Source organism: Sorex araneus, chromosome 3 (genome assembly GCF_027595985.1).
Source record: "Sorex araneus isolate mSorAra2 chromosome 3, mSorAra2.pri, whole genome shotgun sequence".
Classification (NCBI taxonomy): Eukaryota; Metazoa; Chordata; class Mammalia; order Eulipotyphla; family Soricidae; genus Sorex; species Sorex araneus.
In genome coordinates, this window is record NC_073304.1 from 191119798 (window position 1) to 191147526 (window position 27729).

General features: G+C 42.3%; 1 long non-coding RNA gene across 1 annotated transcript in view; it reads right to left on the reverse strand.

The window, feature by feature from the left end:
- The window catches only part of LOC129403697 (uncharacterized), a 36615-nt gene extending 15191 nt beyond the window's left edge, over positions 1–21424 (reverse strand). The window contains exons 1-2 of the long non-coding RNA XR_008629394.1: positions 21272–21424; positions 8351–8435 (exon numbers count right to left, since the gene is read on the reverse strand). This is a non-coding gene — a long non-coding RNA (uncharacterized LOC129403697). The remainder of the gene's footprint in view (positions 1–8350; positions 8436–21271) is intronic.
- Positions 21425–27729: the final 6305 nt, after the last annotated feature.

The window sequence follows — 27729 nt, forward strand, 5'->3', positions numbered from 1 at the left end:
GACAAGGTGCAAAGTAAGCACCTTATCCACTGGACCATCTCTCTGGCACCTTTGAAAAGAGATTTTAAAAAGATTCTCCTGGTAACAAAAGAGCAAGCAAAAAAATCAGTAAGGAAATATTTTGGGACTGGAGAGATAAATCAGACATTAAGGCATTTGCTTTTTATGCAGCTGACCCTGGTTTGATCCCTACCAATACCACGTGATCCTTAAGAACTGCTGGGAGTGACCCCTGACCAGAGATCCAGAAAGTAGTCCCTGAAGACTATAAGGTATGACCCCAAACGCAAAAATAATAAAAATTTTAACAGTCAATCAAAAAGTTGATGAATTTTATTAAGACATACAAAATTGCAGATATAAATTAATGTATATTTAGCAGATAAAACATGTACAAAAAGTAAAGTGACAATATTTATAACTCAATGAACTATTTTGTTTTGAACACCATAACTGGTAGTGCTCAGGGTCTAATGTGCTGGTGTGGGGGGTATACTTACTCCCAGAAGTATTTGGGGTCCATGTGTTTCCAGAAGAGAACATGGGTCTCCTGCATTCACTCCAGCCTGTTAAACCATCTCTCCAGCCCTCAAAGAAAAGTTTAAATACCTACACCAAGGCTGAGTAGAGTGATTGTCTTGCAAGGCGTTGCCCCTGGTCCAATCTCCAGCACTCCTTATGGTTCCCTGAGGCACACCAGGTGTGAGCACAGAGCCAGGAGTAAGCCCTGAGCACAGCTGGGTGTGGTCAAAAGTAAACATACCAAAATAAAAGAAAACCCAAATCCTACATTATATAGCGTATTTTTATTGATGAAACTGAACTAACAAATATAACAAAAGAGATTTTTCTATGCTTAGAATATTTTAACACATCTAAATGACCAATCTACAGTTCTTAATTTTGCAAAGAACTCCCAGTAAAAATGAAAAAAAAATCATCAATAAAATGATAATATAATTATTATATAGACAACTTTGTGAGATGTAACCACATGAGAGGAAAGTTTAATCTCTGTATATAATGGAAGAAAGGAAAGGCTAAGAAAGAGAAGCAGCATGTGAAAGCAGCCATGTCAAGAAATATTTTAGTGATTAAAATCAAAGGAAATAGAGCAAAATTATTAAGAGTAGAATTCAATGAATTAGAAAGCAAATATATACTATAGAATGTTAATAAAGATAAATGTTAATATTTTAAAAAGGCTAATGCTAAGCCCTGGCACAATTGATGAAAAACGAGAGCAAGGTTTAAATACCCAATGAATAAAAATAAAAGTGAAAAGGTCTACAAATACTCTTTTAGGGTGTATTACTTCTATGAGTACATGGTGTCTACTCTCAACTCTGGGCTTGAGGGTCACTCCTATAGGTCCTCAGGACCATGTGATACTGGAAATCAGACCGGGGTCTCCTGCATACAAAACATGTGTTCCAATTCCTGGATTGACAAATACTTTTTAAATGATATTTTAAGTTTATTCCAACAATATCTGCATTTGGTCAAAATGGGAAAATTAAGATAAAAGCAAAACTTGTCCATATGAATACGAAAGGAAATAGAAAAATCTAAATCTGTTCATACTTCATGAACAATACTGAACCAAATACTTAAAAACATTCCCACAGACTAACTCCAGGCTCACATGGTTTTGTCACTGAATTCTATCCAAAAATAATTTTTTGTGTGGTTCTGGGGGCCACATCTGGTGGTGTTCTGGGCTATTTTTAGCACTGTGCTCAAGAGTAACCCCTAGTGGTATTCAGGGGACCATATGTGGCGCTGGGTATTCAAACTCGGGTTGGCATCTGTTCTGGAAGGTCCTCATCCAAGGATGTGGTTTCAAACATTTGGCTTTGATGGAAGGAGAGTTCAGAGTTCTGCAGTTAGTACGCGCTGGCCATCACTGGATGATTGAGAGCCACCCGGGTCCTGTTCCTCACTCTTTGTCTATGGATATTACCATCTGAAATGATATGTGTTCTTCTCTTACCGTCCATCATCCCCACCACTGTTCTTTACTCCCAGGAGGATCTAAGAAGCATAAATCTGTCCTGGAAGAAGAACCTCCAGATAGAGGGACCAGAGAGTCATGGGTATAGTATTAGTTACCAAAAAATTAACTATTCAGAAATAATCAAATTATCACCATTCTCTTTGGTTTTGTTCTTGGGCCACATCTAGCATTCTCAGGGCTTACTCCTGGTTCTGTGCTTGTGGGTCACTCCTGATAGGCTCAGGGAAACATAAAGACTCCTGAGGTTGAGCGTGGGTTAGCTGCATGAAAGGCAAATGTTCTACCTGCTGAACTATTTCTCCAGCCCGTGATTGGCATCTACAAAATCATAAGCAACAAAATCATAAGCATCTTGCTTAGAAATCATACCAAATATGGGGGGCCGGAGCGATAGCACAGCGGGTAGGGCGTTTGCCTTGCACGCGGCCGAGCCGGGTTCGATCCCCGGCATCCCATATGGTCCCCCAAGCACTGCCAGAAGTAATTCCTGAGTGCAAAGCCAGGAGTAACCCCTGAGCATTGCTGGGTGTGACCCAAAAAGCAAAAAAAAAAAAAAAAGAAATCATACCAAATATGGGCTGAAGCAATAGTACAGTGTGCACTTGCCTTGCACATGGTTGACCTGGGTTCAATCCCTGGCATTCCATATGGTCCCCTGAGCATGACCAGGAATAATTCCTGATTGCAGAGCTAGAAATGATCCAACACCAAACAAAAAATAATAATCATACCAAATCATTATATATACTCTTTTCTTACAGCATTAAGCTAACAAACATTGCTTAGCATTTTCTTGAGAATATAGTCATAGTAATGAATATCAATTATTATAATCTTATAGAAGCAATCAGGGTAATTAAAGCACATTTAATTATTTACTCCTACACCAACCAAATCTTGCCAATTTTCTGGGATTAAAATAATTTTTTGTGATTTATTTTTCATTCTTCTCTGTCTTTAAAAATAGAAACTTCTTGGGCTGAGAAAATGGCAAGAACAATGATGAAGGGAAGCAGGACACGGGGAGATAAAACATTCCTTACAGTTTTTGTTTTTTAATTAAAAAAATTTTCTTTATTTAAGCACAGTGGCTTGTAGAGTTGATCATGATTGTTACAGGAATTCAACACTAATCCCACCACAAGTTACCTTCCCTTCCCCACTGTCTCCATTTTCCCAAGCCTGCACCCTTAGCAGGCACAAAATAAATTATATTTCCTATTATCACTAAATGGCTAATGAAATTATTTAAAAAATACTTCAGCAAAAAATAATTTGTGAAAATAGTTGTATGTCACCATGGAGACATTTAAGTCCTTGTCTGAGGATTTACTATGCTGTCATTGTTAGTTGAAGCTTCTGTATTAATGTTTTTGTTTATTAGCCTTACTTGGCTTCTATGTTACTTTCCCATACAATTTTATGTGCTCCTATTGGGGTGTCAGAATTGTAGAATTTGGAGGTGCCACACAGCCTCTATTGCGGCAGTGCACTCCAAAAAATCCAGAATATTTAACTGGGCAGTGAGTTTACGTGGCTGCTCACCCCCACTCTGAGAAGATGCCACAGTTCTCAGCCTGGAGATGGGTGTACCTGAAGTTTTCAGCAGTTTGTTGTCTCTGCAGAGCTCAGTAATGAGGCAATGGAGTTGGTCTGTGGACATGGTAGCAGCTGTGGAGTGTGAGTGCAGCTGCTGGGGCTTTGGCAGGGCGGGAACTCAGCTCGACCCCTCCCAAGGGCATTCCAGAATTTTCAGCTGGGAGACTGGTGTATCTGTGAAATTTTGTAGCTGGTTGATCTTTTCTGAGGTTTTGGGTTTTTTGTTTTTGATTTTTGGCTTTTTGGGTTACACATGGTGATCACAGGGGTTACTCCTGGCTCTGCCTCAGGAATTACTCCTGGCAGTGCTCAGGGACCTTATGGGATGCTGGGGATTGAACCTGGGTTAGCCGTATGCAAGGCAAACACTCTCCCTGCTGTACTACTGCTCCAGCCCCTCTTCCTAGTTTTAATCATGAGTCTGTAAAGCTGGGCAGATAAATGAGTGTATATGGTGGCAGTTGTGGGATGTGGGTGTGGCTGCCACGGCTTCTGGAAGTACGGGGGCGGGAGTGGGTAGCTAAAGTTTTTGTTTTGTTTTGGGATCATACTTTGTGGTTGTCAGGGGCTACTCCTGGTTCAGTGCTCAGGGGTTAGTCTTGGTAGTGGTAGAAGGACTATATGGTTCCAGGGATTGAACCCAGATCTATAGCATGCAAAGTATGTGCTCTAGCCTGTTAAGCTATCCCTCTGGCCCACAACATTTCCTACATTTTTGGTTGTCTATAATAACCTGTAGTCACCTCAGATATTATCAGGTGAAGTGTTGGTACTCCCTTTTCCTGAGTTGCTTCTATTTTACTGTGAGTTAAGGAAAGAGACTCCTGGGCCAGGGAGGTACTGGTCCAGGAGAGTGAGAGAATGTTTACATGGGTGAGACTCTGGGCTTGATCCAAGGTGCCCACCCATCCCCAAGAAAAAGGAAATTAAAAAGTTCATTAGAAATGTTATGATTGTCCACCAACTAGAAACTAGAAATAAATAAGCCCTGAAAGTGAAATGAAATTTTGTATTGCACTATTAGCTTAGAAATGCACTCACTTTTTCCCCTCACTCAAGTAGGTCATAGATCTTATGAATCTAGTGTAAGGTTAGTAATTTCTATTGAAGAAAGAGAGCTTAAAAAAGAACAAATTTTTGAAATCACAGGAAGTGTACCCAAGGAAATGAAAGGCATTGAAAACCAGAAGTGGTGGGAGACTGGGAATTAATATTCTCGCCTTTACATTACTTTCTTGGTTTGCTTATGTAGGTAGACATCAGCATTTTCTGAAACCCATCTGTCCCTTCTTTTGTCCCAGCATCCATTCTTCCCTTGCCTATGCTGTGTTAAAAATCATTTATTTGAATCTCAAAATGGATTACCTCCCTACAGAGATGTCTCTGGATCCCAACCACTTACAATTTCAGAATTCCAGAAGCACATGTGACCTCTCCTGATATTCATAATAAGCAATAGAAAGTAAATTATCTAGCATCTGGCCCTGGCAGGCAGGCTTGAAAGGTGGTGGGAAAATTTGAAATAATGGTGGTGGGAAGGTGTAATGGTGGTGGCATTAGTGTTGAAATATTGAATGTAAACAATTAATGTGAACAACCTTATGAAAATAAAATTTTTTGAAAAACTAAACTAAAAAAAAAAAGAACAAATTCCTTCTGACCAAGGTTAATTTAGTGCTAGTGCTTGCATAGAGGGAAAATCACATTTTTATTTTTACTAGCCTGTAATTGAAATGGAGCGTTTCTTTTAGTTATAAGCAGAAAACCACTATTGTATTAACAGCATGTGTGCCTTTATCAACATCAGGAATCAGCTATTTTCATATCCTGTTGTTATTGCTGCAATATGTTGAAATGTTGTGTGCATTTATCACTACTTCAAAAGTTGATGTTATTAGATGTGCCACTAGGTCTTTGAATGTAGCATGCTTTAAAAAGACAGACACAAGTGCTACAACACGAGTCTGTTTAAAATTTGTTGTCTAATCATACTTTTATAGTTCCCTTTAAATCTGTTGGAAGGAAAGAGGGAGGAAGCAAAGAGGGCGGTGAGACTGCGTGTAGGAGCACTGGGTCCTCGGGGAGATGCTCCCGCACCCAGGGACAGAGTCCCACGTCACCATGTTGAGAATGGAAACAGCTGACAGAGCATTGTGACCTGCAGGGACCAAAGCCTGAAGGCCTAGTGGTGCCCCCACCAAGATTCTTCTCCAAACTGTCCATATATAATGAAAATGTGGAACCCCTAAAATTTCCTAGACGACAAGAGTCTGGGAGCTGAGGTCTGTGACAGCTGCAAAGGCTTCTCTAGTGACTGAGATACCTGGCTTCAGTCACAGGACTATGGGCACTGTAAGCATAAACAGTAAGAAAAGATTCAATAGCTGTGCTAAGACTGCAAGGTCAAGCCTGGACTTGCTGAGTATATTGTAACTTAAACTTTTAAAACACCCCTTTGTCTCAGCTCATGACAGCGAAAGACCTAAAAACAACAACACACCACTAATTGGATTGCCTTTGCTGGAATTCCTAAATAGTGGCTGTTTCAGATGGGACTGAAGTATAGGAGTTTGCCACCTGGGTGAGGTCAGGTGAAACCCTGGCCTCTCATTCGCTGCTTTCTGGGTCAAGAGACCAAACTGGGATCCCAGACAACTTTGCACGAACTGCAGTCTCTCCTACTTCCATTGATCTCCACTGATGACTTCAGATCAACTTAGCTATCTGTCTCATCTTCTCCCATTTCTCCATTGTCATAGATAAACCTTCAGCTTATGGACTGAAACACAGAACAGGCCAAATGCTTCTTCCTTCCTTCTACCTTGTCCACCAATTGCTTCTTCCACATGTAAGACTCCTATGTAGATGGGGAAGAGGACCAGACCTGCCCCCTCCAACTTTTATGGATAACTTGCTCTCCTACCCCTGCCACAGCTCCTTGGAATTCTCTTATAGTCAATTCATCTGCACGTCTTGAGGGAGAAGGGGAAGGTCTGAGGGGAGAAGTAGGGATAGTGTCCAATTTTTACTCTTCCCTGTACCTGACCTTTCTTCTCTACAGCTGGGCCTGAGTGTGGGAAGAACATTTCAGGCCTCAACTTGCTAGATTGTGTAATGGACCAGCTGACAGGTGAAGCAGGCTCCTCCCGCCCCCAGATAATGCAGCATCATGGGCAGTTTCAAAAGCAAAATCTTCTAAGAGTTGAGTGTCTCGTCCTTTTAAGGGGCTAGGGTAGGGCTAAATAGTGGCTTCAGCTCTTCCTCGTACGCCTCAGCAAGCAATCAGGTGGCAAAGTGATGGAGAGACAGGTGACCTAGGTTCCTAGCCAGTTTCTAGTCCATCTGGAGAGGCCAGGGACCATCCCCGGCTTATCCAAATGTCTTCCCCACCCGAGTCTTAATTCTCCCATCTTTGAATCAAATGGGTAAAACTCAGTAACTTTTAGGTTTTTTTCTATGTCTTAGTGCTCTTTGATCAGGATGTTTCCCAAAATACAGTACTCTTTTTATCTCACAAGCAAGTCAATAGATTCCTTGGGGATAATCAAGAACCCCCAAAAATAGTCTGGTTGTAGTCGCAGAGTATTGTGATTTAGTATTACAATTCTAATCAGGGACAGGGGAGGGGGGCAGGGGGAGTCAAAGGGCTGAAGTACATATCTGGCATGCACGGGCCCTGGGTTCCATCCCCAGCACCATATGGTTATTCCAGCACCAGTGGGCTGGTCCTGGCAGCTGCCACTACTTAACCCTAGAAGTACTGGGCTGAGTATTACTGGGAGTAGATCCAAGGTTCCATAAGGACTGTTTGGAGACAACACATATACACAGAATCCTAATCCACTCAGTCGCATAGGTCAAAACTAAAACCTCACCTCTGGAGCTGTGTCATCTTAAGTGGATCTTTGCATAAGGAAATACAGCAGAGGGGAAGTGTTCAAAGGCCAGGAGAGCTCTGGGCCTGCTTCTGAGCTGAGGGATGGTGAGAAAAAAGTGGACCACAAAATGCAAAAGGGAACATGAGCATCTGATCAGATGTGTGACTAGTGGATGGTGAGAAAAAAGTGGACCACAAAATGCAAAAGGGAACATGAGCATCTGATCAGATGTGTGACTAGTGGATGGAAAAAAGAGTGGGCTCGAAGCCAGAGGTAGTACAGCAGGTAGGGCACTTGCCTTGTACACAGCTGCCAGGTTTGATCCCCAGCACCATATATAGTCCACCTGAGCACCACTAGGAAGTGATTCTTGAGCACAAAGCTGGGAGCAAGCTTTGAGCACAGTCTGGTTAACACTGTATCACTGTCATCCCATTGCTCATCGATTTGCTCGAGTGAGCACCAGTAACGTCTCCATTGTGAGACTTGTTAACTGTTTTTGGCATATCGAATATGCCATGGTAGCTTGCCAGGCTCTGCCATACAGAAGAGATACTCTCAGTAGCTTGCTGGGCTCTCTGAGAGGGACAGAGGATTCGAGTGGTCCCAAAACCAAAACAAACAAAAAGATATTGTTTATATTATTAAGGCCTATATTAAGGAGAAGAAAGCATAGGAGTAAAATTGCTTATTCAGAAAATAGTATCCTGAGGACTGTCTTGCTGTCATCAAAGAAAAATGCCATATTAACTAGACATATTAATTATCTTGGCTGGGAAAAGAGGTCACAACATTTAGTGACAGGTATAGTCTGTGAGAACCTGGCTGAGAAGCGTGTACAACAGTTTGCCCTGACCTTGGAATGGTGAGACAGAGGTGGATTTTTACAAGCTTCCATTGGCTTCTTCAGGGCAGACATCTTGTTTCCTAGTCTGTAATACCTATGGAAGAAATGAAGAACAGAAAGTAAAAATTCTTGGGAGGCCACAGTTGTAGCTAGGAAATCTTGTATCTATCTGTCTATTTGTCTGTCTGTCTGTCTCTCTCTCTCTATATATATATACATATATACACACATATATATGTATATGTATATAGCACACGTGTGTATATATTCATACATATGTATACACACATATATGTATGTGTGTATGTATGTATATGGGCTGCTCACAGCAGTGATCATGGCTAACTCCTGACTCTATGTTCGGGGATCACTACCGGCAGCTCCAGGGACCATATGGGGTACTGGAGATTGAACCTGGGTTGGCTACATACAAAACTAGCACCCTACCTGCTGTAGCACACTCTGGCCCCTCTCTCAATATAATGTATTTTAATTTTAGTTTAATTTAGTTTTTATATTCATGGTACTGGGGATCAAATTCAAGGCCTCCATATGCAAGGCATGTGTTGTACCATGGAACCACATCTCTGGCCCTCTCTCTGTTTTTGTTTGTTTTTTAATTTTAGGGTTACACCGGCAGGTTACTCTGGGTCAGTTAAAGGGGATAATTCATTTACCCGGAGGTAACCATTGGAGTTTGTTTTACAATCTTTTACCCATTTTTATATTTTCCCATATATAGTCCCCAAACAAGAAATTGCTTTTTGTGTGGTTTTGTGGGACTTCCCAAGAGGTTCTCAGTGGGTCTGGGGACTCCTCCCGGTAATTCTCAGCCAACTGGGCAGGTTTCTGGCTGTGAAAGTTTGAGGATGCAGTGCTGCCTGGGCCCTGGATGCTGAGGTTTACTTAGTCAGCCCTGGCCCCACTTAAGGACCTCCAGGGCTAAACCTGGTGGTGCTTAGGGTGACCATGTGACACCATGGATCCAACTTGGGTCAGCTACATTCAAGGCATGCCCCTTAGCCCCTGGTCTAGTTCTCCAGTCTTGTTGCTTTTTTAGTTTAATAGCGTTTTTTTCTATGAAGTATTTTTTTATTCCTAACGTTTCTAAGATTCATTCAAGATAAAGATATAGTGCATTCATTTTACTATATATAGTATTCCATTGTGTGAATTTACCACAGTAAATTTATTCAGTCTTTTTTACAAGGGAATTTAGAGTCATTGCAGTTTTTACTCCTTTGAACAAAAATTCAAGGAGCTTTTCTGGGGTATAGAGTTGGGAATTAAATTACTGGGTTCTATTGTTTTCCAGAGTGAGTGATCCAAATTATGTCTCACCCACTACAGTTTATATCGAACCACATCCTCGCTGAGAGTTGGTATTGTTTCCTCTCTTTTCAGAAACATTTTTAGGCTGTTATCTCTGTATTAGTGATGGGGGTGTGAGGTAAGATGGGGGAGAATCTATTCCCACCTTTCCTAGGCAGAAGTTCAGTGCTTTGGGGTTGCTTCTGACAGTACTGGGGGGGGGAGGGTGCCATGGATCAAACCTGGGTCTCTACGTACAAAGAATGTACTCAGCATTTTGAACTATCCATAATCTAAAGATCCTATATTTTAATGCCTAGAGAACACACCAAGATGTTTCTATGTACTTCTATATTCCTAAGTAACAGTGAACACATGAGAGGGTAGAAAAACACCCATTCATCGGTAGGCTATTTGGGACATAAGATCTTTCTTTGTGATTATCAGAATCACTGGATCCTTCTGGAGAATGAAGGCCAGCTAGCAGATTTATAAGCTCAGACTAAACTGAAGTACACTGGAGCCTGGTCCCCTGGGGAGAGTGAAATGTCTAATTAATTTTCTTTGCTATCAGTCTCCAGCTCTTCTATTTCTCAGATGAACACTATTTACCTCCTCCACTCAATGTCAATATTTCTCCAAGTGCAGCTCCCAGCCACCTAATCAGAATCAGCTGGGCTGTGTGTTCAAAAAGAAGATTTTCAGAGTCTTCTTCAGGTGGAGTTGGATTCTCTGGGGTATAGCTGGGTAACCTGTAATTTAACAAGTTCCCCAGGTGATGGTGTGTACACCAAGGTTTGAGAGCTGTGCAGTGCAGAGAGCATAGCAGGGAGGTCAGGTCAAGGTCATCTCCAGGCAGACTTAGACACTCTCAGGGAACTATTCTTCCATTAGAAATGGGTTAAGGGTTGGAGTGATAGCATAGTGAGTAGGGCACTTGTCTTGCATACGGCCAACCTGAATTTGATCCCCAGCACCACATATGAGTCCCCAATCCTGCCAAGAGTGATCCCTGAGCACAGTTGGCTGTGACCCCCCAAACCAAACAACCTTGTAACTCTCTCATGGTGATTCAAAAAGAAAAAGAAAGAGAAAGAAACAGGTTGAAATCCACTTTCGTATGACCCTACCCTTAATTCCACTGACACGCTCACCCCCTACTGCCCCAGTCGGGAAAAGAAGACTGCTTGAACTACAGCATCTGTGTGTATAAACTATGCCTCCTAGCACTGCTTACAGTAAAGGGAAACTGAAAACAACTCTGCTGCTAGAGCTCAGGTCAAATATCAAATGGTATATTTTTCCAACAGAATGCTATACAATTATTAAAAGTGAACTATGGGGGACAGAGATAAAGCTCAGTGTATTAGTGCATACACTTTGTATGTTGGAGGCCTGGGTTTGATCTCTGCCACCACATGGTCACTTGAGCACCATACTAGGAGTAGCCCCTGGTTTTTGGGTGTGGTGAAAAGAAGGAAGGAAGGAAGGAAGGAAGGAAGGAAGGAAGGAAGGAAGGAAGGAAGGAAGGAAGGAAGGAGGAAGGAAGGAAGGAAGGAAGGAAGGAAGGAAGGAAGGAAGGAAGGAAGGAAGGAAGGAAGGAAGGAAGGGAGGGAGGGAGGGAGGGAGGGAGGGAGGAAGGAAGGAAGGAAGGAGGAAGGAAGGAAGGAAGGAAGGAAGGAAGGAAGGAAGGAAGGAAGGAAGGAAGGAAGGAAGGAAGGAAGGAAGGGAGGGAGGGAGGGAGGGAGGGAGGGAGGGAGGGAGGGAGGGAGGGAGGGAGGAAGGAAGGAAGGAAGGAAGGAAGGAAGGAAGGAAGGAAGGAAGGAAGGAAGGAAGGAAGGGAGGGAGGAAGAAAATGACTTTATGGGTTTATTATTGCACCTCAACCATCACAGAATCTTTTAAAACATGATAGATTTTACTACTTTGAGTTTTGTTTTGGTTTTGGTTGGGGGACACACCCAGTGGTGCTCAGGGCTTACTCCTGGCTCTATGCTCAAGAATCACTCCTAACCGGGCTCAGACGACCATATCCAGTGCCAGGGATCAAATCCAGGTAAGCTACATGCAAGGCTCATGGTAGCCACAATACTATCTCTCCAGCTTCAATAGCTTGAGTTTTGTATATGTGTGAATTATCTTTATAAACAGAAACACAAACACAGAACAAATATTCAGAAATATTTGCTGGGTTTTTACATAAAGGAGCTAGTTTACTTGGTAAATTCCTGATAACAAAAATCTCTTTAAATTATCAAAAGAAATACTACAGGCTCTCTGCGGAGATGTGACCCAAGCGGACGCACATGTGCGGCCTCTCCATTGCTGAATGACCATGATTCCAGAGACCACCTATCTACTTTTTGCACCAGCAGCTTCTTGCAGAAATGTCTCTAGAGTGCCCCAAAACAGATGACTGGTTAAAGAAACTCTGGTACATCTACAAAATGGAATACTATGTAGCTGTCAGAACACATGAAGTCATGAAATTTGCATATAAGTGGATCAACATGGAAAGTATCATGCTGAGTGGAATGAGTCAGAATGTAAGAGACAGACATAGAAAGATTGCACTCATATGTGGAATATAAAGTAGCTGAAAGGTACAAGCTTGCAATGATGCAATTTCTGGCAGATATTTCTCTGGACTTAGTTACTAAAATACTAAAATAGAGAAATCCAAAACCGTGCGGCCGCTAGTGCGGCCACTCGACCTCATATCTCTTCATTCTCAGCAATGGAAAACAAATTATCAAATGCTTCCTTTTCAGCAGGTCCAACTTTAGGGGGGAGAAACTCCAAACAATAATAGTGAGTTTTTTGTTGAAATATTGAATGTAATCAAAGTAAAGTGAAATTTATCAGTTACACAGGCGGGGTGGGGGGTTGGGGAGGTGGGGGGGAAGGGGGGAGCTATACTGTGATTCTTGGTGGTGTAATATGTGCACTGGTGAAGGGATAGGTGTTTGAGCATTGTATAACTGAGACTTAAACCTGAAAGCTTTGTAACTTTCCACATGGTGATTCAATAAAAGAATAAATTAATTAAAAAATTTTTAAATTAAAATAAAAAACAATTCACTGTAAAAAAAAATGTCTCTAGACTGTGAACTAAGCCACAGCCCCATGCCGCCCCAGGAGGGGAAAGGTTTTTCTCTCTCGGCTTTTCCTTTCGGGGTGGGGGGGGTGGCATGGCGACCACATTATAAGGACCACTAAAGAGAGGTACGAGCTTGCAATGATGCAATTTCTGGCAGATATTTCCCTAGGATTAGTTACTAAAATACTAAAATACAGAAATCAAAAACTGTGTGGCCGCTATTGCGACCTCATATCCCTTCATTCTCAGCAATGGAAAACAAATTATCAAATGCTGCCTTTTCAGCAGGTCTGATTTTGGGGAAGAAACTCCAAACAATAATAGTGAGGATTTTTTAAAATATTGAATGCAATAAAAGTAAATAGAAAGTGGGGCTGGAGCGATAGCACAGCGGGTAGGGCGTTTGCCTTGCATGCGGCTGACCCGGGTTCGAATCCCAGCATCCCATATGGTCCTCTGAGCACCGCCAGGAATAATTCCTGAGTGTAGAACCAGAAGTAACCCCTGTGCATCGCCGGGTGTGACCCAAAAAGCAAAAAAAAAAAAGTAAATAGAAAGTAAAGTGAAAATTATCACCTATACAGGCGGGGGGTGGGGGTGGGATGGGAGGCATACTGGGGTTCTTGGTGGTGGAACATGTGCACTGGTGAAGGGATGGGTGTTTAATCATTGTATAACTGAGACTTAAGCCTGAAAGCTTTGTAACTTTCCACATGGTGATTCAATAAAAAAAAAAAAAAAAAAACTACAGAATATTTTATCCAGGTTAGAAGGACCTGTGTTTCCAGATTGAAAGAGTTTGGGGCTGGAGTGATAGCACAGCGGGTAGGGCATTTGCCTTGCACACGGCCAACCCAGGTTCGAATCCAAGCATCCCAGATGGTCAGGGGTGATTCCTGAGTGCAGAGCCAGGAATAACCCCTGTGCATCGCCGGGTGTGACCCAAAAAGCAAAAAAAGAAGAAAGAAAGAAAGAAAGAAAGAAAGAAAGAAAGAAAGAAAGAAAGAAAGAAAGAAAGAAAGAAAGAAAGAAAGAAAGAAAGAAAGAGAGAGAAAGAGAGAAAGAAAGAAAGAAAGAGAGAAAGAAAGAAAGAGTTTACTTAAAGGCTAGCATATCAAACACCAAAAGATGCAGGTACTCCTCACCAAATATAGTACCAAGAATAGAAAGCAGGTCCTAGGAATTTCTAAAGAAAAATAAGGAGTACTGGCGAGATAGTACAGGGGTTAAGGTGATTGCCTTACATACAGTGGACCCTGGTTGATGCTGGTTCAAATCTTCCACATAAGATATGCTTCCCTGAGCACTTCTGGGGTATCATTCCTGAGTACAGAACCAAGAATAGTCCCAGAGCACCACAGGGTGTGAACTAAATTCCACCCCTCACCCCCCAAATTAAACAAAAACAAGTCAAAGAGAAAAAACAAGTCAAGGACAGGTGTCTAGAATCAGTGAGGCCGGGGTGGAGATAGTATGGGGGCTAAGGAACTTTCCTTGCTCATGGATGACCCTGGTCTGACACCCAGCCCCACATTTGGTCATAGAGTATCACCATTAGTGATGGCCAGGCACAGAGCCAAGAGCAAACCCTGAGCACTGCAGAGTGTGGCCCAAAATACAGCAAAGAATCGAAGTGGCATTTGGAGTACTAATGGAAGCAATGAATATTAGAAGACCTTGAAACGTTTCTCTCAATAAAGGCTTTGAGGAGATGGCTCAAAAGGGATGAGGGCATGCTTGCCATTCTCAGCACCAAATGGTTCCCCAGCACTGCTAGGAGCCCCCCTGAAAGCACTATGATGGGAATGTTTCTGAGTACCATGGAATGTGGCCCCAAACAAAGCAATATAAAATAATAAAGAAAAATGTTTTCTCTGTCTATCCTAAACAGCTTAGCATGTGTAGTGGTAGAACAAAAACATACTAAGATATACAGGGCTCAGGGCTGGAGCAATAGCACAGTGGGTAGGGCATTTGCCTTGCATGCGGCCGACCCGGGTTCAATTCCCAGCATCCCATATGGTCCCTTGAACACCGCCAGGAGTAATTCCTGAGTGCAGAGCCAGGAGTAACCCCTGTGCATTGCCGGGTGTGACCAAAATAAGAAAAAAAAAGATATGAAGGTCTCTAGTATTTAATTCCCAAGTACACCATCTTAGAATACTTCTGGAGAATTTTAAATGAGTACAGGATGTGACTGGAACAAGCAAACCATGCACCCTGGAAACTGAAGAACTCAGAACACTGGTGAGGGCAGTCCCAGTGGGTCTCAGGCATGTTCAGACCCCATGTGAGTGCAGCCTAAATCTAAACTGGGGCAAGAGGATAGGGCTGAGGGACAGATTAGATGTCTCCAGAATAATAATTTCAAATGAAACCAATAAAGGTTGAAACTACCAAACAAATTTGGTATTTGGGAAAACTATTTACAGCCATGTGACAGATTTTGTGGTGAACATTTAGGGCAAAGTGAAATAGAGGTAGATACTAAAACAAAAAAAACTAAGAAAGTGAAAAAGATGATGATAGATGCTCATTTCAGGAAAATAAAAACATTTTATAGCAAGAAATAAGAGTATTGGCATTGTGCCGAATTGTTGACCCTGTTAGCTGAGAATTTCTGATGGGTTTCCAGACCTCCTGAGTAAAGGAAGAAGGAAGGGAGGAAGGGATAGGGGAAAGAAGAAATGAAGGGGGAATGGAGGGAAGAAAAGGAGGGAAGAAGAGAAGGGGAATGAAGGAGGAAAGGAGGGAATAAAGGAGGAAGGAAAGAAGAAAGGAAGGAAGGAAGGAAGGAAGGAAGGAAGGAAGGAAGGAAGGAAGGAAGGAAGGAAGGAAGGAAGGAAGGAAAGAAGGAAAAGAACAAACAATAATTCATAATCTGTATGAATAAAGCAATAAAAATTAAAAGACAAATTGGGAGATATAGTAAAAAAGTTCAATGAAATCAACACCTCACCAAGGATAGTTTATCCAGCTAGGTTATCATTCCAATTCAAAGGAATGATTAAAATAAATTCATAAATAAGCAGCACTTTTTTTTCTTTTTGGGGGTTATACCTAGCGATGCTCAGGGGTTACTCCTGGCTCTGCACTCAGGAATTACTCCTGGCGCTGCTCAGGGGAACTTATGGGGTGCTGGGAATTGAACCCTGGTCAACCGCGTGCAAGGCAAACGCCCTACCTGCTGTGCTATTGCTCCAGCCCCAGATAAGCAGCACTTAAAGAATTTCACAGTCAGGGCTGGAGCAATAGTACAGTGGGTAGGGTATTTGCCTTGCATGTGGCTGACCTAGGTTCAATCCCTGGCATTCCATATGGTCCCCTGAGCACTGCCAGGAGAGATTTATGAGTGCAGAGCCAAAAGTAATCCCTGAACATTGTCAGGTGTGACCCAAAAACCAAAACTAATAATAAATAAAATAAAGGAACTTCACATTTTCAAAACCAGTTTTGCTGACAAACACTCAAGAAGTGTTCTTTCTTCTCTAAAAGGTTAGAAAAATCACACGTAACGGTTACAAAATGACAGCAATAAATCCCTCTATATCAATAATCTCAGTGCCAATAGACTGAACTCACCAATCAATAGATAGAGTGGCAGGAACTTTCTGCTGCCACAATAGACATGCATGCTCAAAGTTAAAGGCTAGAAAACAATCTTATATGCAAACAAAGCATTTAAGAAGACAAGCATGGGCATACTTGTATTAGACAACATAAACTTCAAATTTAAAAAGCTGATGAGGAGGTCGGACCAATAGTGCAGTGGGTAGGGCACTTGCCTTGCATGAGACTGACCCAGATTTGATCCGCAGCACCCTATATGGTTCCCCCGGTCCTCCAGGAGTGGTCCTTGATGGCCGAGCCAGGAGTAAGCCTTGAGTATAGGTGGGTATGCACCCCCCAAAAAATAAAAAAAGATCATCAGGGACAAGGTTGACCATTTCTTAATCATCAAGGTAATCACAGTAGATATGTACCTAGTAGACATATACAGCACATTTCACCCACAGAAAGGGGAATATACATTCTTCTACAGTGTACCTAGAACATTCTCCACGCTAGACTACAAACTAGGACATAAAACATATCCTTATAAAAATTAAAAAGATAGAAATCCTATCAACTAACCTCAGACCACAAGGCTTTGAAATGGAAATTAATCACAAACAGAAATGGGGGGGAAACTCAAACAGCTGTAAATTACTCACTACTGAGCAACCAGTAGGTTAGGACCATAGCGATAGTGGGTTAGGCATTGCACACAGTCGATCTGGGCTCAACCCTTGGCATCCCATATGGTCCAAGAACTACCAGAACTGATTCCTGAGTGCTGAGCCAGAAGTAACCACTGAGCATTGTCTGGTGTGCCCCCACCCCGATAAAACAATCAGTGTTAAAGAGGAAATCAAAAGATTCCTAAAACAAATGAGAATGAAGATGAAGATACAAGTTATGAATGAATAAAGAATGAAGAATGAAGATACAAGTCACCATTACATATGGGACACAGCAAAAGTGATATGAAGAGGAAAGTTCATAGCAATGCAAGCATTGACTAGGAAGCAAGAAAAAGCCCACATAGATAATCTATCAGTACAATTTAAGCAGCTAGAAAAAAAGACCAAAAAAAAGGAACCCAAACCTAGCCGAAGGAAGGAAACAATAAAACTAAGTGAAGAAATCAGTGACATGGAAAATAAATAAAACAACTCAAAAGATCAACAAAACAAAGATCTGGCTCTTCGAAAGAATAAACAACATTGATAAATCACTAGCGAGACTCGTGAAGGAAAAAGAGAACCTTAATAAACTGAATCAGAAATGAAGGGGGAGATGTCACAACATATACCACAGAAATTCAAGGATTATCAGGGATTCTTTGAAAAAATCTGGTATGGAACTGGATAACCTAGAAGAAATGGATATAATTTTTGACTCATAAATTTTTGAAGTTAAATCAAGAGAAAACAGAACACCTACACAGGCAATTGCCATTAAGAAATTCAAAATGGTCATTAAAAGTCTTTCCAAAACCAAATCCCAGGCTCAGGTAGGTTGACTAGTGAGTTCTTTAAAAAAAAAAAAAAAACCAACCTACTTTTGGGGCTGGAGCTATAGCACAGCAGTAGGGCGTTTGCCTTGCATGTGGCAGACTCGGGTTCAATTCCCAGCATCCCATATGGTCCCCTGAGCACCGCCAGGAGTTCATTCCTGAGTGTATGAGCCAGGAGTAAACTCTGTGCATTGCTGGGAGTGACCCAAAACACAACAACGAAAAAGACTACTTTTGAAAAAAAGCCTTTAAAAAGTCCTTACTCCTGGGCTGGAGCAATAGCACAGTGGATAGGGCGCTTGCCTTGCACAAGGCCAACTCAGGTTTGATTTATAGCATCCCATATGATACCCTGAACACTGCCAGGAGTAATTCCCGAGTACAGAGCCAGGAGTAACCCCTGAGCATCATCAGGTATGATCCAGAAAAATAAAATGAAATAAAAAAGACCCACTCCTAATTCTTTTCAGATTCTCTCAGAGAGTTAAGAAACAGGAACCTTACCAGACTACTTGTACAAGGCAAACATTACCCTGATACCAGAAGCAAACATCACACAAAAAAGAAAATTATAAATCTATGTAACTTATAAATATTGATGCAAAGAGCCTCAACAAAATATTAGCCAACTGAATCCAAGAATACATCAAAAATATTATACACTATGACCAAGAAGAATCATCTCAGGGATGTTAGGGTGGTTTAATAAACGAAGTCAATGATTATAATACACAATATAGGTACAAAGAAAATTTAAAACCATATGATCATTTCAATAGACTCAGACAAATCATCTGACAGGATCCAACAACCATTTATGATTTAAAAAAAAACCCTCTCAATAAAATAGGGGTTGACTTGATATCAGACCTGAAAATATAGGCAGACCTCTCCATAACATTGGAGCTAACAGCATCTTCAAGGAAGAAATACCACTGACCAAGCAAGTGGAAGCAAAGATAAACAAATGGGACTACATTAAACTAAGAAGATCTTGTGCCTCAAAGGAAACAATGACTGAGATATAAAGACAGCCCACAGAATGAGAAAAATTATTTAGTCAACACTCGTCTGATAAGGGGTTAATATCCAAGATACAAGGCACTGGTAGAACTTTACAAGAAAAAATATGCAGCCCATCAAAAAAGTGGGGAGAAGAGATGAACAGAAACTTTCTCAAAGAGGAAATACAAATGGCCAAAAGGCACATGAAAATACATTCTGCATCATTAATTATCAGGGAGATGCAAATCAAAACAACAACCATCTCACACTACAGAGACTTTAAAAAAAAAAAAAGAAGAGTCAGTGCTGGAGTGGATGCAGGGAGAAAGGAACTCTCATTCATTGCTGGTGGGAATAATGTTGGTCCAACCTTTCTGGAAAACAAAAGGGGTATTCCTCAAAAAACTAGAAATTGAGCTTCCATAAAACCTAGAAATACTGCTCCTGGGAATATGCCCTAGAGGCTCAAAAACACAATGCAAAAAACATCATCTGCTTTTCTATGTTCATTGCAGTACTATTCACAATAGCCAGAATTTGGAAACAACCCAAGGGCTAAGAACAGACAAATGAATAAAGATACTATGGTACATGGGCTGGAGCAATAGCACAGTGGGTAGGGTGTTTGCCTTGCACGCAGCCGACCTGGGTTCGATTCCCAGTATCCCATATGGTCCCCTGAGCACCCCCAGGGGTGGTTCCTGAGTGCAAAGTCAGAAGTGACCCCTGTGCATCAATGGGTATGATCCAAAAAGCAAAATATATATACATATGTATATTATGGTACATCTACACATACTATGCAGCTGTTAGGAAAAATGAAGTCATGAAATTTTTTTTATACATGGATGGACATGGAGAATATCATGCTGAGTGAAATGAGTCAGAGGGAGAGAACAGACATATCACACTCATTTGTGGGCTATTAAAAATGTAGTATGGGGCTGGAGTGATAGCACAGCAGGTAGGGCGTTTGCCTTGCACGCGGCCGACCCGGGTTCTAATCCCAGCATCCCATATGGTCCCCTGAGCACCGCCAGGGGTAATTCCTGAGTGAAGAGCCAGGAGTAACCCCTGTGCATCGCCGGGTGTGACCCAAACAAACCAAATAAATAAATAAATAAATAAAAATAAAAATGTAGTATGAGAATAATACTCAAAAACAATAAAAAAGAGGTTGGGGGTGTGCAGAGGGAAAACGGGGCACATTGGTGGTGGGAAATGTGCACTGGTGAAGGAGGGATGGATATTGGAACATCAGCACTGTAGCACTGTTCTCCCGTTGTTCATCGATTTGCTCAAGCGGGCACCAGTAACTCTCCATTGTGAGACTTGTTGTTACTGTTTTTGGCATATCAGATACATCACGGGTAGCTTGCCAGGCTCTGCCATGCATATCGGGATACTCTTGGTAGCTTGCTTCCACTTAGTTTCAAGAGAGACCCGGGAATCGAACCCGGGTCGGCTGAATGTAAAGCCTTACCCGCTGTGCGATGGCTCCAGTCCCTTGGAACATTATAGGACTAAAATTCAATCATGAACTTTGTAATTGTGTATCTCATGTTGATTCAGTTTTTAAAAAACTGCTACAGCATTCTCTAATTCCTAGTTTCCTCATGGTTAATAAGGGGCAGAATAGGGCTGGAGAAATAGTACAGGTGGGAAGGTACTCGCTTCCACAAAGCCCACCCTGATTTGATCCAGGACAACTCATGTTTCCTCAAGCACCACCAGGGATCACTCTGAGCACAGAGCCAAGAACAGCACCCCACCCCCCATCTTGGCGGGGTGCCACTTCCCTGCCACCACCCACATAGTAAAAATAATAGAAGTGGGCAATAACATTCTCTGCTTTATCTAGTGGTTGTGAAGTCTACAGGGTAGACCATTTTTAGAGCCTCGGGCACAGTGTCTGGCTTGTAAACGCTTAGCACACTGAAATCATAGTAAACACAGTCGCATTTTTAAACACTGAGCGCCTTAAATTAGCGTTCAACGCCCCGCTAAACACAGAGGTTTGGAATTGTCCTTCCAGCTCCTCGGACGAGCAGTTGAGTCAAGCCCCAAGCAGCAGAGCGCGTAGGAGGAGCAGATTTCAGGGGAAACAATACAGCGCTGAGGAAGCTCCCGGTCTGCCTGTTCTAAGGCCTCCCCGCCCGGAGCTCGTCTGTCCGCCCCGCGGGGCCCGCGGCTGCGGTGGGCTGCGGTGGGCGGTCGCGGGCAGCCGCGGAGCCGGAGGCGGCGGGAGCCCACGCCGGGCCGCGGGTCCCTGCGGGCATCCGCGACGCAGAGCGCCCGGTCCGCTGCCGGATCCGCAGGGCGGGTGCTTGGGGCCTGGGCCGGCTGAGAAGGCCAGTGGGGGTCCGCCCTCGTCTGGCCCGGTCCCCACAAAACTTCCCAAGCCCCTTCCCACCGGCTGGGCTCTGCGCGGGACACCCCTGGACTGTTTACTCACTGTCTCCTTCCACTAGTCTGGGATTGCCAAGTGGCCTTCCCCCTTCGTTTCAGAGCGTGGACAAAGGAGGCGAAGTGGACGGCTCCTGTGACTCCTGTGAGCACGCTGGAGTCCCGGAGGGCAGCGCTGGGCTTTCCTTGCAGCATTCCCAGGGCCGGCCCCAGACGGCCTCTGCTCTCCCACTCACGGGCTTGAATGCATAATGAACGGTTTTGTAAGAGGCAATAAAAGGTCTTGCCCCTGCCTGTCTCGAGGCAGAGGTGGAGGGCTGTAGGGGAGGCCTGGCACCCTGGTACCAACAGCTGCTAACATCCCATCCACGTATAAAGATGTGGAAATACCAAGTCCACCCGTTGCAGTTTTCTCTTCTGAGCCTCGCACTGTTTGGAAAGTGGATGTGGCCGTTAACTCGCTTGACACGTGAGGAAATGGATATTGAGGGTAGTAAAACAGGTCGATGTGACATTATGTGTGATCCTGCTTTCTGGAGCCCAGGTTCTGAGGCTCCTGTGCTAGCCTTGTAGCTGTGGATGCTCATTTGCTGTCATTCTCCTGCTTTTCCCTTTGCTGGCTGCCAAGGGAGAGCCTTGGACTGGTGACTATGGCAGTAGATGGTAGCGTGGGAGTCAGGGTATTGAAATGGGGGAGAACAGTTCTGTCGCTTATTTCCAGAGCATGTTTGGCTTTTTTGTTCTTTCCCCCCCCTAATTTATGAATGTTCATGAAAAAAAAATCTGCACAATCACCCCTTTCTAACACCATGCACAAAAGTCAAGTCAAAATGGATTAAAGACCTCAATATCAGGCCTGAATGAATAAATTACATAAAGGAAAATGTAGGCAGATCACTCCGTGACATTAAAAAGAAGCATCTTTAAAGAGTCAACAATGCTATAAACCAAGCAAACAGAAACTAAGAGAAACAAATGGTGCTACGTTCGATTAAAACGTTTCTGCACCTCTAGGGAAGTAGTGAGCAAAATACAAAGACACCCCACAGACTGGGATAAATTATTTACTCATCATTCATCTGGTAAACAGTAAATATCTAAAACATACAGAGCACTAACAGAGCTACACACCAAAAAAAAAAAAAAACGCCAAAAAATGGGGAGAAGAGATGAATAGAAACTTCTTCAAAGAAGACATGCAAATGGCCAAAAGACACATGAAAAAATACTGTACATCACTAATCATCAGGGAGATGGAAATCAAAATAACAATTAAATATTATCTCACACCACAGAGACTGGTACTCATTAAAAAGAATAACCAGTGTTGGTGTGGATGCAGTGAAAAAGCTATGCTCATTTATTGCTGGTGGGAATGTAGACTGGTACAAACTTTCTGGAAAACAATATGGACATTCCTAAAAAAAATCTCAAAATTGAGCTTCCATTTGACTCAGCTTCCATTTTGACCCCAAGGACCCAAAAACACAATGGCAAAAAGACATTTGCATCGCTATGTTCCTTCAGCACTACCCATAGTAGGCAAAATCTGGAAACAACTGTGTCCAAGAATAGATGACTGGATAAAGAAACTCTGGTACATATACACAATAAAATCTCTTCTACCTCATAGAAAATCTCTTCTATCTCATAGGAGAGATAAAATCATGCAATTTGCTGCTTTGTGGATGGATCTGGAGAGTATGGTGCTGAATGAAATTAGTCAGAGAGAGCAAGAATGACACAGAATGATCTCTCTCATATGCAGGACATTATGAAACATTATGGTGGAATAACAAATACCCAAAGGAAGAAATTATGCCCCTGGGGGGACAGTGGGATAAATTAGAGAGGAAAGGGAAAATGACAATAATGGAGGAGAGAAATGTTCAACCAGGAGGAAGAGAGGGAGATGAAAGTTAGTGTTATACATGAAACCCTATTGGCAACATTACTGTAAACCACAGTATCAAAAATTGTTAAAGGGGCTGGAGCAATAGCACAGAGGGTAGGACATTTGCCTTGCATGCGGCTGACCCAGGTTCGATTCTCAGCATCCCATCTGGTGCCCTGAGCACCGTTGGGAGTGATTCCTGAGTGCAGAGCCAGGAGTAATTCCTGTGCATCGTTAGGTGTGACCCAAAAAGCAAAAAAAATTTTAAAGTGTCTTTTATAGTAGCAGGCTGTAGGTGAGAGAGAAACAGGGTAAGAGACACTGGTGGAGAGAAGTAGACACTGGTGAAGGGATTGGTGTTAAAACATTGGGGTTTCGGGGCTGGAGTGATAGCATAGCGGGTAGGGCGTTTGCCTTGCACGCGGCCGACCTGGGTTCAAATCCCAGCATCCCATATGGTCCCCTGAGCACCGCCAGGAGTAATTCCTGAGTGCAGAGCCAGGAGTAACCCCTGTGCATCGCCAGGTGTGACCCAAAAACCAAAAAAAAAACATTGGGGTTTCACATGAGGTGCCAGATCAAACCTGTGTTAGAGGTATGCAAGGCAAGCACTCTACCTACTGTACTATTTCTCTGGCCCATAAAATCAGTGAGTTTGGAGGTAAAGAAGTGGAAACCATTAAAAAAAAAGACCAGCAAAAATAAGAAAGGATTAAAAACAATAAAAATAACCAAAATCGGTGTTCAATCCCCAGCATTCCATATGGCCACCCAAGCACAGCCAGGAGTAATTCCTGAGTGCAGAGCCAGGAGTAACCCCTGAGCATCTCTGGGTGTTACCCAAAAAACAAAATAAAAAAAAATCTATGTGGGACGTCATCAAGAGAGATTTATACCATAGGAATTCCAGAGGAAGGATGAAGACAAGGAAAGAAGAAGGAAATCTTTCTCCCTTCCCTTCCCTTTGCTGATGTTGTTGTTCTAATGGCCAAGGGTATTTGTGGTGCTCATACACTTGGTTGTGATGTTTGCCAGGGGTTGACCATCAGGTTGCAGTGTTCATAGAGGGCTCATTTAGTTCCAGTGTTTATATACACGTTCAGTGGGTGCATTCATTTAGTTGTAGGACCCATGCACATTCTGGTTGGAGTGCTCGCCAGGGCTCACTGTGCGGTCACATTTCCTGAGGTAGTGCTCACATATCTTCTCAGGTGCAGTGCTAGCCGGGAGCTTCACTTTTTAGTGGTGCTCTCACACACTTGATGGTGATATGACCGAAATCGCTCACTGTTCCAGGCATCTCTGCTCCATAGCTGCTGGGTACCAAAAGCAGAGTTGTCAGGATCAAACTCAGCACTTGTGGCTACACTGAGGATCCAACTTGTAACCTCATGCTTGCAAGGCAGCTTTTACAGAGTCTCCCAGCCCCAGGGGCAGAATAATTTTTTTTGACAGTGACAGTATTTTTATTTGTAATGATGAGCCTCTGTTATTTGACTCTTGTTTTTATCCATCTCTTCCCCTAGGGATGCAAATACCATTCTATCTAATGCCTGAGTGTATATAAGCATTTAGAGTTTAAAATATCAGTAAAAAAAAACAACAGTAAGATAGAATTAAGATAAATAACATCACCCCTTTTAATCAATATCCTTAAATTAATTGTTTAAACACCTATTTTTCTTTACATTCAAAACAAGATCTTCATAATCTGCGATGGAGAACTATCATAGCACACTTAGCTGGAATTAACACTTACATGCTGCTGTCATTTAGTAGTACTCAACACTATCATTTATAAGAGATAAGTGATTTTTTTTTACTTTCTTTTTTTTAATTTTTTAAAAAATTTTATCACCATGTGGAAAGTTACAGAGTTCTCAGGTTTATGTCTCAGTTATATCGTATTCAAACACCATCCCTTCACCAGTGCCCATATTCCACCACCAAAATCCCCGGTAAACCCCCCGAAGGGGCAGAATATTTTTTTAACATTAAAACAATTTTCTAATCATCATGAATTACAAGGTTACTAGGATATTTATGATTGAGTTTTAGGTAGTATTTTTCCAACACCAATCCCTTCACCAATGCTCACTACCCTCTACCAATGTCCCCAAGTTTCCCTTCTGTCCCACTAGGCTCTCCTGAGGCAAACACTTTGCCTACCCCCATTGTCCTAGTGTTCCCTTCCATAATTTACCCCCTCACCCTGGCCATAGTGCCAAACTTCCTACTGAAGACCAGTTCTCGTGCTTTTCATTTCCAATGCCATTGGACATTTGATATCCCCCTGCAAAAATTCCTTTATATCCCACATATGAGAGAGATCATCCTGAGTCTATGCCAGGGGCAGAATTCTTATTAGAAGAAATAAATCATCAAGAATTTTACCCAAACTAAGAAAATGGAGTTAGAGTTCTACATTCAGAAAACTCAGAATTCCAAACAAAATAACCTGAAAACACACACACACACACACACACACACACACACACACACAGAGAGAGATACGAGAGAGAGAGAGAGAGAGAGAGAGAGAGATAAGGATATATATAAGGGAACCCCATAATACTATGGGATTTCTCAACAGAACCTAGGCCAGAAGGAGTGACTTATATTTATTAAGAACTGAATGTAGAAGTTCTCCAACCATGCATACTTAATTCAGTTTGGTTCTGATTTAGATTTGAAGGTTTTTTTTTTATTAAACAACACTTAGAGGAATTCATTGCCATGAAAGTGACCCTCGGAGAAATATTTAAGGGACTTGGGAGCTGGAGAAATATTACAGCAGGTAGGGTACTTGCCTTGGATGCAGCCGACCAGAGTTTGATCCCCACCCCACCCCACAATGGTCTACCAAGCCCCTCCAAGAGTGATACCTAGTGCAGAGCCTGCACTCAGTGTAAGTCCTGAGCACTGCTGGGTGAGGCCCAAACGAACAAGCTCCAAATCCTGCAGCGCTCCAGAGTCTGCATGTTCTGTTACAGCATCACGTGCCCCAGATACTGGAGCAGCTGGGACTACATTTGCATGTAAGGGCTGCACTGGGGATCAAACTCATAACTTTACTTTTGCAAGTCAGGCACTTTTTGCCACTGAGCCATTCCTTGGGCCTCTTCCTTTGGTTCTTTTTAGTAGATTTTAGTTCTCTGTTGAGGCTTCATGTATATGCATTTAGCATTAACATATTTTCCATTCTAGCACTAAATGTAGTTATAGTAGATTTTTGATGTTATATTGCTTCATTCAGCATTTGACTTAAATCAGGTTGTTCTATATTGATTTTCTTTTCTCTTCAGAATAGGTCACGCTGACCTAATTCTTTCTTCCTTGAACAATATTTGGATTGTATCCCAGATAGTTTATGCATTCTATTCTGAGTTTTTTTAAGAGGACAGTTATATCTTTTTTTATAATGAGCTTGAAGTCAGATTATAAATATACATCAACGAAGAATAATCCATATATGCTTCAAATTTGATAGGTATAACAATATCAATTTGGGAAGACAGAAGTAACAGCACTTTTGTAATATCATAGTTGAGGGAAAGGCATTAGATTAACATTTATTTAATTTTAATTATTTATCAAGAACTGTCACAAATAATATATATTCAATAATAATATATTATCTAACTTATCTAAGATCACAGTACTAATAATTGGCAGATAGGCTATTAGTAAAATCTACTCCTCTTAAAAGATAGATTACAGGGTCAGAGAGATAGTATTTGGGTAGGGCACTTGCCTTTTATGGAGTCAACCTGGGTTGACCCCCAGAGATATTGCTGGCACCACATATGGTCCCTCAAACACAGAGTCAGGAGCAAGCCCTGAACACTACCAGGTGTGGTCTAAAACTGTATCACCTGTCATCCCGTAGCTCACTGATTTGCTCGAGCTTGCGCCAGTAACATCTCCATTCGTCCCTATCATGTGCAAGTGTAGGCTTCTGATAGCTCCAGGAACACGAAAAGCATCAAACCATTTATTCAGGTTCTTGATGAAGAAGTCTAACCATCTTGTAGTTGGGCAGCCAGGCGTTATTTTGATATCCCATGGAATCCAGTAGGTAACAGCTCTAGTCCAGTGGTTATCTCCAAATTGCATTACGTGTTCGGCCCATCTGATTTTCAACACCTTGGCAAACGAGACACTGACGGAGGTAAGAACTCCAGATTCCTTCTCTCACTTGTGTGAAACATGATACTCCAAGCATAGCTCTTTCAATTACTCTTTGGGAAACCCAAATAGCATTCTCATCCTATTTTCTTAGGCCCAGGTCTCTGAGGTGTATGTTAATGCAGGAAGAATGGTGGAGTCAAAAAGATGTGCCTGGAACTGGAGGTTCTTTGTCCTCTTAACAACTTCTTCGACACTCTTAAAGGCGTTCCACTCCACTCTTCCTCCTGTGCAGTTCTGGCGCCAAGTTGTTTGTCATGTAAGTTCTCATCCAGGAACGCATAACTACTGCATTCGAAGATGTTCATTCTGTTGAGAGAAAATGAAACGTCAGGAACTAGTCCCTCTTGGAGAGCCAGGCAAACTACAGAGGGTATCCTGCCCGCACAGCAGAGCCTAAAGCTACCTGTGGTGTACTTGATATA